The sequence below is a fragment of the Mustela nivalis genome (assembly GCF_964662115.1).
Source record: "Mustela nivalis genome assembly, chromosome: 9".
NCBI lineage: Eukaryota > Metazoa > Chordata > Mammalia > Carnivora > Mustelidae > Mustela > Mustela nivalis.
Genome location: NC_139028.1, coordinates 108281981 through 108294085, shown reverse-complemented (window position 1 = coordinate 108294085; position 12105 = coordinate 108281981). Strand labels below are relative to the sequence as shown.

At 37.0% G+C, this 12105-nt stretch overlaps 1 long non-coding RNA gene across 1 annotated transcript in view; it reads right to left on the bottom strand.

Annotated features, from left to right (window-relative positions):
- The window catches only part of LOC309873031, a 47057-nt gene that overhangs the window by 16739 nt on the left and 18213 nt on the right, over nucleotides 1–12105 (bottom strand). The window lies entirely within an intron of this gene.

The following is a 12105-nucleotide window of genomic DNA, read 5'->3' as shown; positions in this document are numbered from 1 at the left end:
GCTGAAGTGCAGTGGTTCGTGATGGGGAGAGCATGGGTGAGTTTATGGAGAGAGGCAAGTGAGAACAACCAGGGAGTGGAGATTTGTTGGGAAGACACAGAAGATGACAGGGAGGGTATGATTACGTATTGCCCCAATTGCCCTCAGCACGTTATTTTAGGACTCCTGGATTCTCTGAAGTTGCCGGGAGAACCCGGCTGGGAGTGTGGTGGGGTTATTCTTCCTGGTGGGGACAGGCACACTCGGAGGGTTCTTTTGCCCCAGCAAATCACCTGGACTAAGAACCTGTTTCCTTCTGATCCACCTAAGCCTGGCATTAGGCTATGGAACTGGGGATGGAATGTCCTACCCACCCACACACACAGAAATTGAGGTTAATTTCTTGGCCAGTCAGTGTTTCTCGACATTGACACAGTGGACATTTTAGGCTGGACAATTCTCTGTTGTGGCATAGGGACTGTCCTATACATTTGTAGAATGCTTAGCAGGACCCCTGGCCTCTACCCACTGAGGCCAGTAGCAACCTCCATCCCAACTCTGACAACTAAAAATGTCTCCAGATATTGACAAGTGTGCGCTGCATGCAAAGTCACCTGTGATGGAGAGCCACTGGTCTAGAGAAGGGACTCTCATGCTTGAGCCTGCATCACAATCACAGACTGTGATTTAACTGTCAGGCCTGTTAAAACACAGACTGTTGAGCCTAACTCCTAGATTTTGGGTAGAATCCCAGGATTTAAATTTCTGACAAGTTTCCACTTGATCCTGCTGCTGCTGGTCCATGAACCAGGCTTTGAGACCCACAGGATTAGAGAAATAATAGAACATATTATGTCCTAAAGCCACAGATGAAAATTCATAATGCACACTACTTAGGTATATTGTTTTACTTTTGTTGATATAATGTAGATTTACATTCTAATTGATAATATTAGTTCATTATTAAGGAGGGCACATGTTGCAATGAGCACTGGGTGTTATGTGCAAATAATGAACCATGGAACATTACATCAAAAATTAATGATGTACTGTATGGGACTAACATAACATAATAAAAATAAATAAATTCCTAAAGTTTCTAAAAACATTGTCATTAGATAATAAGCAGGCACCAAACTACACTTTTCCTACTTCCCCATAAAACCTGCCCATTAGAGAACAATTTTTTTTAAATAAAGGAAAAGAGGGGGTGCCTGGGTGGCTCAGTGAGTTAAGCCGCTGCCTTCAGCTCAGGTCATGATCTCAGGGTCCTGGGATCGAGCCCCGCATCGGACTCTCTGCTCAGCAGGGAGCCTGCTTCCTCCTCTCTCTCTCTCTCTCTGCCTGCCTCTCTGCCTGCTTGTAGTCTCTCTCTGTCAAACAAATAAATAAAATCTTAAAAAAATAAAATAAAATAAAGGAAAAGAGTATCTTCAGCTATTATATGTTGTTCCATGGAAAAACACAGACCTGGGTGCTAAGAGTTCCCCAGCATGACCATTTAATTTACCTGGGCTGTTGGAAATCTGACCTGCGGGATCTTCTGTAGTCAGGCTTCTGATATGGAACGAGTCAGCCATGGGAATAAAAGGTACAGCATAGGAAATATGTCAATGATATTGTCATGGTATTGAATGATGACTGATTGCAGATACACTTGTGGCAAGCATAGCATAAGGTATACAGATGTTGAATCACTATCTTGTACACCTGAAACTAATGTAACATGGTGTGTCAACTCTGCTCAATTAAAAAAAAAAAAAAAAGAAAAGAAAAGCAGGTGATTCTGGAATAAGAAATCTAAAAAAGACTGCCCTGGGTCCTCACTGGAAAAGACTCTGGTGAGTTTTCCTGATAACCAATATAGTTGTAAGCTTACACAAAGACTTATCCCTAGATGATAAGAACTGGAAGAATTAACCCAGTAAAAGTTATAAAACACAGTTTTTCCAGGGAACCTCTGAAAGCAGATAGTATATAGAAGATGACTGCCTGAAAACTAGCCAAATAAAAACAAAACCAGAAATTCAGATAAAATTCTCTGCTTCCACTAAAGACCATAGAAAAAAAGATTCTACTAATAGTCCCATTTTCCTTCACATGTTTATGTCCTTTCTTATTTTTATTTTTTATTGTATTATCTTTTTTCCAGCTTAATGTTATATAATTCTGATTTTCTGTAAAATATTCCCCTTAACTGCTAATTAACTTCTTTATGTTTTTTGTTTTGTTTTGTTTTGTTCTGTTTTGAGAGACAGAGAGAGGATACAGGAGGAGAGGATCAGAGGGAGAGAGAGAGAGAGAATCTTTATTTTTTTTATTGTGTTATGTTAATCACCATACGTACATCATTAGTTTTTGATGTAGTGTTTAACTGTTTGCATAGAACACCCAGTGCTCATTACGACACATGCCCTCCTTAATACCCATCACCAAGCTCACCCATCCCCCCACCCCTCTCTTCCAAAACCTTCAGTTTTGGAAGTTTTTCCTGATTCCATAGTCTCTCCTGGTTCCTCTCCCAATCTGATTTCTCCCCCTTCATTTTCCCCTTCTCTTGATGCCCTCCTTTCTATTCTTTATGCTCCACAAATAAGTGAAACCATGTGATAATTGACTTTCTCTGTTTGACTCATTTCACTCATCATAATCTTAAGTAGGCTCCAGCCCAGTGCAGAGCCCAGTGTAGGGCTCAAGATCAAGACCTGAGCTGAAATCAAGAGTCTGACACTTAACCCATTGAGCCACCCAGACACCCAACTTCTTTAGGCTCTAAGGACAATTCCATCTTAACTCTATAATTTATTTCTTTCAAGCTACTGCTAATGCAGTCAACTTAAAGAATTTCTACATATGGCAGCTCCTGGGGAAAAAACCCCACAAATAATGGACATATATTCAACCAATGATTTTTTTTAAAGATTTTATTTATTTATTTGACAGAGAGAAATCACAAGTAGGCAGAGAGGCAGGCAGAGAGAGAGAGAGAGAGGAGGAAGAAGGCTCCCTGCTGAGCAGAGAGCCCGATGCGGGACTCGATCCCAGGACCCTGAGATCATGACCTGAGCCAAAGGCAGCGGCTTAACCACTGAGCCACCCAGGCGCCCCTATTCAACCAATGATTTTGAATTTAATTGTGAACAATGATATTCTGGTCAACAACTAGTCTTTAGGAAGATTAGAATGATACTATTGATAAACATTCATGGAATGTCTCTCCAGGAAAAATACTTTTCTAAAGTTTTGTCAACAGGAATTAACCAATTTGGTAAAAATTATCAAATATTATCACTAAATCTTACCACAAGAATCACTCCAACACTTGGTCATACTAGTTTTTTTATGAGCTTTTAGAGGTATTTCCTTGGTAGTAATACTTTAAATCTGATCCCCAAACCTCAAACATTTGCTTTAAAAAAAAAAAAAAAAAAGATTTATTTATTTGAGAGAGCGAGTGAGTAGGGGGTAATGGCAGAGGGAGAGAATCTGCAAGCAGACTTCCCACTGAGTATAGCATCCAACATGAGACTTGATCCCACAACTCATGAGATCACAACCTGAGCTGAAACTAAGAGTGGGATGCTTAACTGACTGAGTCACCCAGGCACTCATCAAAGAGGCTCAAACATTTGAAACCTTGTGATGCAAGGTTCAAAAATCCTTGGACATAGAAAGAAGTAAAGATGGTAGCATACTGCTACATTAATCTTACCAATAATTATACTCTTTTCATACAATATATAGAAGAAGGAAATGTCCTTGTGCTGTAAAGATGGACATATAAATAGTCCTGAGGATCAGAAACTATTTGCAAAACACACAGCATTAGCAAATTTAAACATACCTCATGAAAGTCTCTTACCTTCTTATCCTCTGAGGGAATCACATACTTTTATGCTAAGCCAGGACTGTAGGAATCTTAGGCCACACCAGTGTATCTCTCCCCAACTCCCTCAGTAGACTATGCGTCCTTTCAAAGAGTTTGAAAATGTCAAGTACACCTGGAATTATACCTGCTAGCTGATGAGAACTGGAACTGGATAGCCCAACATGGTCATCTATTACTGTGCTTCCAACTATCTACCATAACAAATAACACATGTCAAGCTGTATAGCAACATCACACTAGTTTATGTACTTTAGCCCACAGAGTTAGGTGTAATAAAATAGCCTTGGATTTTCTTTGGCCAACTGGTGGAAATCTGTGCCATTGAAAACACACTGGATTAACACCAAAGATGAGTTAGAACAATCTAGCCTAAAATAAATAAAATCCTATCTGACTTCAAACTGTTTCTTCCTCTCCTAAGTTAGTTTCTCTTGGAGGTAGTGAGGACTTAAATGAGAGGGACAACAGTAAAGAGCACTGAAGAAGGTCCTGAGCTTGCTCATTAGCATAGAACCTATTATTCTCCTGTGTTCCTGGCATCTTCTATAAGGTCATTCCCTCAGAGTTCTCATGGTGCCCCCCCTGCAAACTTCCATCTATCGCAGTAAGTCTAAAAATCTAGAGTAATTATCCTTTCTTTATTTCCCTCTCCAAAGGCAGTTATTTTAGAAGTGAGAAGATTTATCTCATCTACCTTCTATGGTTCAGGTAAAGATATATGGTTCTAGTTCCTATTGATTCATAATCTCCCATTCCTGGCTGTTTCTTGGTCTTCCCTCCAAACGAAGGTACCTATCAAATCCTCCTGCAGGGGTCACAGATGCTGCAGATGCTAGAAAAATCCTTGAGGGATAAAATTCCTGAGTCCTTAAGTTGAAAATGGGTCATTCTTAAGGAAACAAGCAGTGAAACTGTACCCAGTCCCTCTAAGCCAGGGTATCAGTGGAGGTCTGGTGGGAACTGGAACTCCCATTACCATAATAACAGGTAGAGTCTATCTGATCTCACTGAAGGTTGAATGGGAAACCTGGGCTTCTATCTCCAGCTTACAGTAAGGAGATCCCTCCCCTTCCTACTCCTTCCTTTGTCAGAACAGTGTCAGAGAAAGCCAACCAAAATGGAAAATTTAAATAATATCCAGAGTCTCATAACATACTGGGAAATATGTCCAGGATTAAAAATGACTTATCATTAAAAACCAGGAAAAAAATGCAACTTGACTGAAAAATGAAAAATCAGCATATACTAACAGTAGAATACACAGATTTTAGAATTAACTGACAAGGATTTTAAAGCATCCCTCATAAAATGTTTCAGTGGAAAATTACAAAAGCCCTTGCAACAAATAAAAAACTGGGGAGTAGAGAAAAGAGAGTTTCAGAGACCTACTGGACTATATTGAAAGGTCTAGCACTTGTATTATTATAGCCCAAAAAACAGAGGACACAGAGTGGAACTGAAAAAGTATTTGAAAAAGTAATAGCTGAAAATTCCCCAAATTTACCAAAATGCATGACCTTACAGATTCAAGAAGCTTAGTGTAATCCCAACATGATAAGCCCAAAGAAATCCATGCCAACACATATAATCAAACTTCTGAAAACTAAAGACAAAAGAAAAAATCCTGAAAGCAGCAAGAGGGAAACGATACCTTATTTACTGGGGGAAAAACCAATTTGAATGGCAGCAGATGTGTCATCAGAAAACATGGAGGCTAAAAGAACATGTTGTAGGTATTTCAAGGGCTAAAAAAAAAACTGTCAACCCAGAATTCTATACCCAGCAAAAATATCCATCAAGAATAAAGAGGAAATCAAGATACTCTCTGATAATGGAAAACTAAGAGAATTTGTTTCCAGCAGACCTATCCTAAAAGAATAGTTTAAAGAAATTCTCTAAACAGAAAGGAAACAACAAAAGAAGACATTTTGGAACATAAGAAGAATAGAATGGAAATTATAAATGAGGATAAATACAAAAGACTCTTCTTCTTGAGTTTTCTATATTATATTTAACTCTTGATATAAAAATTGTAACACTGACCAATGTGATTATCAATGTATGTAGAAGGAATACTTAATATTATATAATATATAGAATCTTACTATAATTGAAGAACAGTAATGGGACATTGATGTTGAGAGAGGTGAGAGTGGGTTTGACTATAAAAGGGTAGCACTAGGGGTGGTGGTATCCTGTATCTTGATTGTGGTGGTGTTTATATGAATCTACTGGATAAAATGCCATATGCACACATTGTGACAATGTCAATTTCGCTAGTTCTGACATTGTACTACAGTGACTTAAGATTTACTATTGGGGAATATTGGGTGAGACTGGATAGGGCCTCTTTGTATTATCTTTGCTACTTCATGTGAATGAATAAAAGTTTAAAAAAATGAATGTTGGTTCATCCATATTCTAGAATGCTATGCAGTCATTAAAAATCATTTTTTAAAAGAAATATGGCTAAAATGTATTTATTTGATGAGAGGGCAACATATCAAAATCAAATCTGAAATTTTTCATTTTTGTAAAATGTATTGTGTTTGTACATGAATAGAAGGAAATCTATTAAATTTCGATCTTATTAAGTTTTACAAGGGGAGAGTTCATGATTTCTATTCACAAATTATAAGGTCTGACAATTTTACCATATGAATATTTTTTAAAAGATATATTTATTGGGAGCCCTGGGTGGCTCAGTCAGTTAAGCTTCTGACTCTTGATCAGCTCAGGTCACAATCTCAGGGTTGTGAGACTAAGCCCCATGTCAGGCTCTGCACTCAATGTGGAGTATGCTTGTTCCTCTGCCTGTTCCTCCCCCTGCTTGCTCTCTCTCTCTCTAAAATAAAAAAAAAAAATCTTTAAAAGATATATTTATTGGGGCAAAAATTAAAACCTAAAAACTATTTGGCATAAATGCTCATTAGGTACCTTCTAATCATAAAACTTCACTATTTCCTGGAAGTAATCCTTGTCCTTATCAAACATAGTTCTTTCGCATTCCTTTCTAAAAAGCTGATTCTCTCCCTTTCTTGGAATGCTGCAGGTTTATGGGACCATCTTTCACACAACCAGGGAAATCCATTCAAGCTAAAGGCCCTACTGGACAAAATACCTGATTTTAACACCCTCAGGAGCAGGTCAGGTGCCAGATGTGAAATGAATATGCTTCTGTGTTCATATTTTCTATGTGCCTACCATGTCCCTAACAATGTGATGGGCTCTAGGGATACAGAAGAATCACAGTGATAGTGAACAAGTCCTTGTCCCCAAAAAATCCACAGCTTAGAAGAGAACATAGGAAAGTCCACAGACTAATTACAACATGGCATGAAATTTGCAGAAACCAAAGAATGAATGAGATAAACAGCACAGGTAGAAACTTAATTAAAACTATATGCAGTACACTTCCATATTCATTCATTGTTTTGATTTCAAAACAGGCCCCCAACACCATCCTGCTAATGCTAAAGCCAGACACACTTTGTCATTTCTTGCATCTTTTTTGTGGGAATAGAGTCAATCAATGGAAGGATGTGCTAACTTAAGATTATGTTGATTGCTTAGGTAAGAAGCTGATCTTTTTTTAAATACATTAGAGGAAAATTAATATACTAGGCTATAATTAATGTAGCAGGCTATACTTCCAAATTGTAATAAAGCAATAATAATTTTTAACTCCTAACCTAAGGGAAAAATCTATTTCCTACTTTTAAAAATGCCAACTTTTATATACATATATATGTATGTATATAAATATATAAATATACATATATATTTATATGTATATAAATATATATATTTATATTTACATACACACACACACCACATCTTCTTTATCCATTCAAGTTGATAGACATTTGGGCTGTTTCCATAATTTGGCTATTGTAGATAATACTGTTATAAACATCAGGGTACATGTATCCCTTTAAATTAGTATTTTTGTAAACCATACCAACTCATTCACACTAACTCACAACTTCTCATTGTGATACTGCCTTCCCATTGAGATGCTGCATGTTATTGAAACCTACTGTCATTAACAAGGTCAATAAAATGAGGCAGAAAAAAACTATATGTGGTGGAGGTTTCAGGGAGATGTTCAGAGATGCTCCTAGTGGAAATTTTACCAAAGCTGGATGCTGAAATAAGATTTTTTTTACATGGTGGTAAGGTAGGGTGAAATTCAAAGCAGAGAAAATAGCAACTGCAAAGCATAAGGCCTGAAAAAACAGAGTAAATTAAGGAAAATGAAGGAGTAAAATGACATGGTTGCATTTTTAATTTCCATCATCAAAGAAAGATGTCGTTTTCAGTATATAGATCTTTCATCACCTTGGTTAAATTTATTCCTAAGTATTTAATTATTTTTGATGCTACTATGAATGAAATTTATTTTATATTTTTTTAGTTAGTTCATTGTTAATGTATAGATATACCATTGATTTCTGTATGTTGATTTTGTATCCTGCCACTTTACTGTAGTCATTCATTAGTTCTACCAGGTTTTGGTCATTTTTAGTATTTTCCATATAAAGATCGTTTTATCTGCAAACAACGACAATTTTACATCTCCTATTTCTTCTTCTTGTCTGACTCCTCTAGTTAGGACTTCTAATACCAGATAATACCTTGTCTCCTTCCTGACCTTAGAGGCAAAGCTTTGAAGCTTTCATTATTGACTATATTAATTGTGGATTCATCATATATGGCCATTATTTTTTTTTAAGATTTTATTTATTTATTTGTCAGAGAGAGAGCGAGCGAGAGCGAGCACAGGCAGACAGAGTGGAAGGCAGAGTCAGAGGGAGAAGCAGGCTCCCTGTGGAGAAAGGAGCCTGATGCGGGACTCGATCCCAGGACGCTGGGATCATGACCTGAGCCGAAGGCAGCTGCTTAGCCAACTGAGCCACCCAGGCGTCCCATATATGGCCATTATTATAATGAGGTATACTCCTACCATACCCAATTTGTTGAGAGCTTTAGTAATGAAAAGATGTTTTACTTTGACGAATGCTTTTTCTGCATCTATTGAGATAATCATATAATTTTTACCTTTCCTTTTTTAACAGAGCATATCACATTTATTTGCATATATTGAATCACCCTTGCATTGCAGGAGTAAATCTCATTTGATCATTGTATACATTCCTTTTAATGGGTTCTTGAATTTGGTTTGCTAATATTTTGTTGAAAAATCATAGGAAGACATGAATAATATTTGAATAAATATTACATGAATAAATATTTTCCAAAGAAATCTAGATGGCCAACAGACATATCAAAAGATGCTTAATATCTTGAAGGGACGGGGGGTGGGAGGGTGGGGGAGCCAGGTGGTGGGTAGTATGGAGGGCACGCATTATATGGAGCACTGGGTGTGGTGCAAAAACAATGAATTCTGTTACGCTGAAAAGAAATTTTTAAAAAAGATGCTCAGTATCACTGATTATCAGTGATATCAGGGAAATATAAATCAAAACTACAATGAGATGTTACCTCACATCTGTCAGAATGGCTTAAATCAACAACACAAGAAACAATCGGTGTTGGAGAGGGTGTGGAGAAAGGGAAACTCTCTTATACTGTTGATGGGAAAGCAAACTGGTGCAGCTATTCTGGAAAACAGTATGAAGGTTCCTCAGAAAGTTAAAAATAGAACTACCCTATGATTCAGCAATTGCACTACAAGGTGTTTACCCAAAGAAAACAAAAATACTAATTCAAAGGGATACATGTACCCCAATATTTATAAGAGCAATATCTACAATAGCCAAATTATAGAAACAACCCAAGTGTCCACCAACTAATGAATGGATAAAAAAGTGGTATACGTATGCTGTGGAATATTACTCAGTTATTAAAAAAAGAATGAAACCTTGTCATTTGCAATGTTGTGGATGGAGCTAGAGAGTATGATGATAACTGAAATAAGTCAGTCAGAGAAAGACAAATACCATATGATTTCACTCATATGTGGAATTTAAGAAATAAATGAGTATTATTCTATCTTCTTGATGAATTAACCCTTTTATCATTATATAAGACCTCTTTGTCCCTTGTAACCATTTTGGGCTAAAGTCTATTTTGTCTAAATACAGCTACCCCTGCTCTCTTCTGATTTCCATTTGCATATCTTTTTTGTTCCTTCACTTTGAGTAGAAGTGTTTCCTTAAGGATGAAGTGAGTCTCTTGTAGGTAACATAGGTCTTGGTTTTTTTTTTGTTGTTGTTGTTAATCTATCCAGCCACTCTATGTCTTTTGATTGGAGAATCAATCCATTTACATTTGGAAGAATTAACAACGGGTAAGAACTCACTAATGCCATCTCATCGTGTTCTGCTCTTCATAATTCCCTTGTTCTCTTTTTCCTCTCTTGTTGCCTTCCTCTGTAAAACTGGTGGTTTTCTGTAGTGGTAAGCTTTTATTCCCTTCTCTTACCTATTCTAAATGTACTGTAGTTTTTTGCTTTTCATTGTCATGGGGCTTACATAAAATATAGATAACAACTTAACTTTGATCACCTACTAAAACTACCCTTTTGGTTCCTTTTCTTTTCTGTTTTCATTGTCATAAGCTACATTTTTATATCAGGTATCCATTAACAAATTTGTACTTATACCTATTTGTAATGTTTTGGTCCTTTAACCTTTATATTTAAAGTGCTTAATCACCACCATATTACAGTATTAGTGTTCTGAATCTGAATACTTATATGATTACATTTACCAATGTGTTGTATTTTTTCACGTTTTCATGTTACTAATTAGCATTGTTCCATCTCAGTTTAAAGATCTTTCAGCATTTTAAAAAAATATTTTATTTTTTATTTTTGTTTTATTTTATTTTTTTAAATTTATTTATTTGTCAGAGAGAGAGCACACAGGCAGGCAGAGTGGCAGGCAGAGGGAGAGGGAGAAGCAGGCTCCCTGCTGAGCAAGGAGCCCGATGTGGAACTCAATCCCAGGACACTGGGATCATGACCTGAGCCAAAGGCAGCTGCTTAACCAACTGAGCCACCCAGATGTTCCAAATGAATTTATTTTTAAGTCCTCTCTACACCCAATGTGGGGTTCAAACTCACAACCTTGAGATCAAGAGTTCCATGCTCTATCGAATGAAACATCCACGTGCCCTGCCTTTCAGCATTTCTTTTTAAGGCAGGTCTAGGGGGTAATGAACTCCATCAGCTTTTGTTTTTTGGGAAAGTCTTTATCATGCACCATTTCTAAAAAAAACTTTTCTGGGTAAAGTATTTTTGGTTGGCAGTTTCTTTCAGCATTTTGAATATATCATTCCATTTCCTCTGGTCTGCAAGCTTTCTGCTGAGAAATCTGCTGGTATTCTTATGGAGGCTCCCTTATAGATTACAAACTGGTTTTCTCCTGTTTCTTTTATAAGATTCTCTCTTTGCCTTTTGACAGTTTTATTATAATGTTTCTTAGAGTGGTGCTCTTTAAGTTCATTTTGTTATGTGACTTATGAGCTTCATAAACTTGGGTATCCAAATTTCTTCTCAGATTTGGGGAATTCTTGCCATTATTTCTTTAAATAGCTTTTGTGCTTTTCCCTCTCTTCTACTCTAGAACTCCCCAAATTCACAAATGGGTTCTTTTAGTAGTATCCCATAGATCATGTAGGCTTTCTTCACTCTTTTTCATTCTTTTTATTTGTGTTGTTTTGATCAGTTTCAACTGATCTGACTTTGAGCTCACTTATTCTTCCTTCTGCCTGATTTAGTCTGTTGTTGAAGTTCCCTATCAAATCCTTCAATGCAGCCATTGTACTCTTCACCTCCAAAATTTCCATTTGGTTCTTTTTTGTTTTCTATCTTTGTTGACCTTCTTATTTTGTTCTTGTACTCTCCTGATACTGTTAAATTGTTTATCTGTGTTCTGTTTTGATTCGTTGAGCATCTTTTGATAAATTATTTTGAATTCTTTGTTAGGAAATCCCTGGATCTCCATTTCTTTGGAGCCAGTTACTAGAGGTTTACTGGGTTCTTTCAGTGGCATCATGTTTCCCCAATTTTTCATGATCCCTGTAGCCTTATGTAAGTGCTTTCACATATGAAGAAACAGTCACCTCTTCCATGATTTTGGTAGGAAAGACTTTAATCTGTGAGTGGGGCATGCTGAGTATGCTGGGACCCTAGGTCTAGTGGTTAAGGGCACCATGCAGGGCAGCATGTGGTGGTATCAGGTTCACGGAGAGGACTACCTCTTTGACTC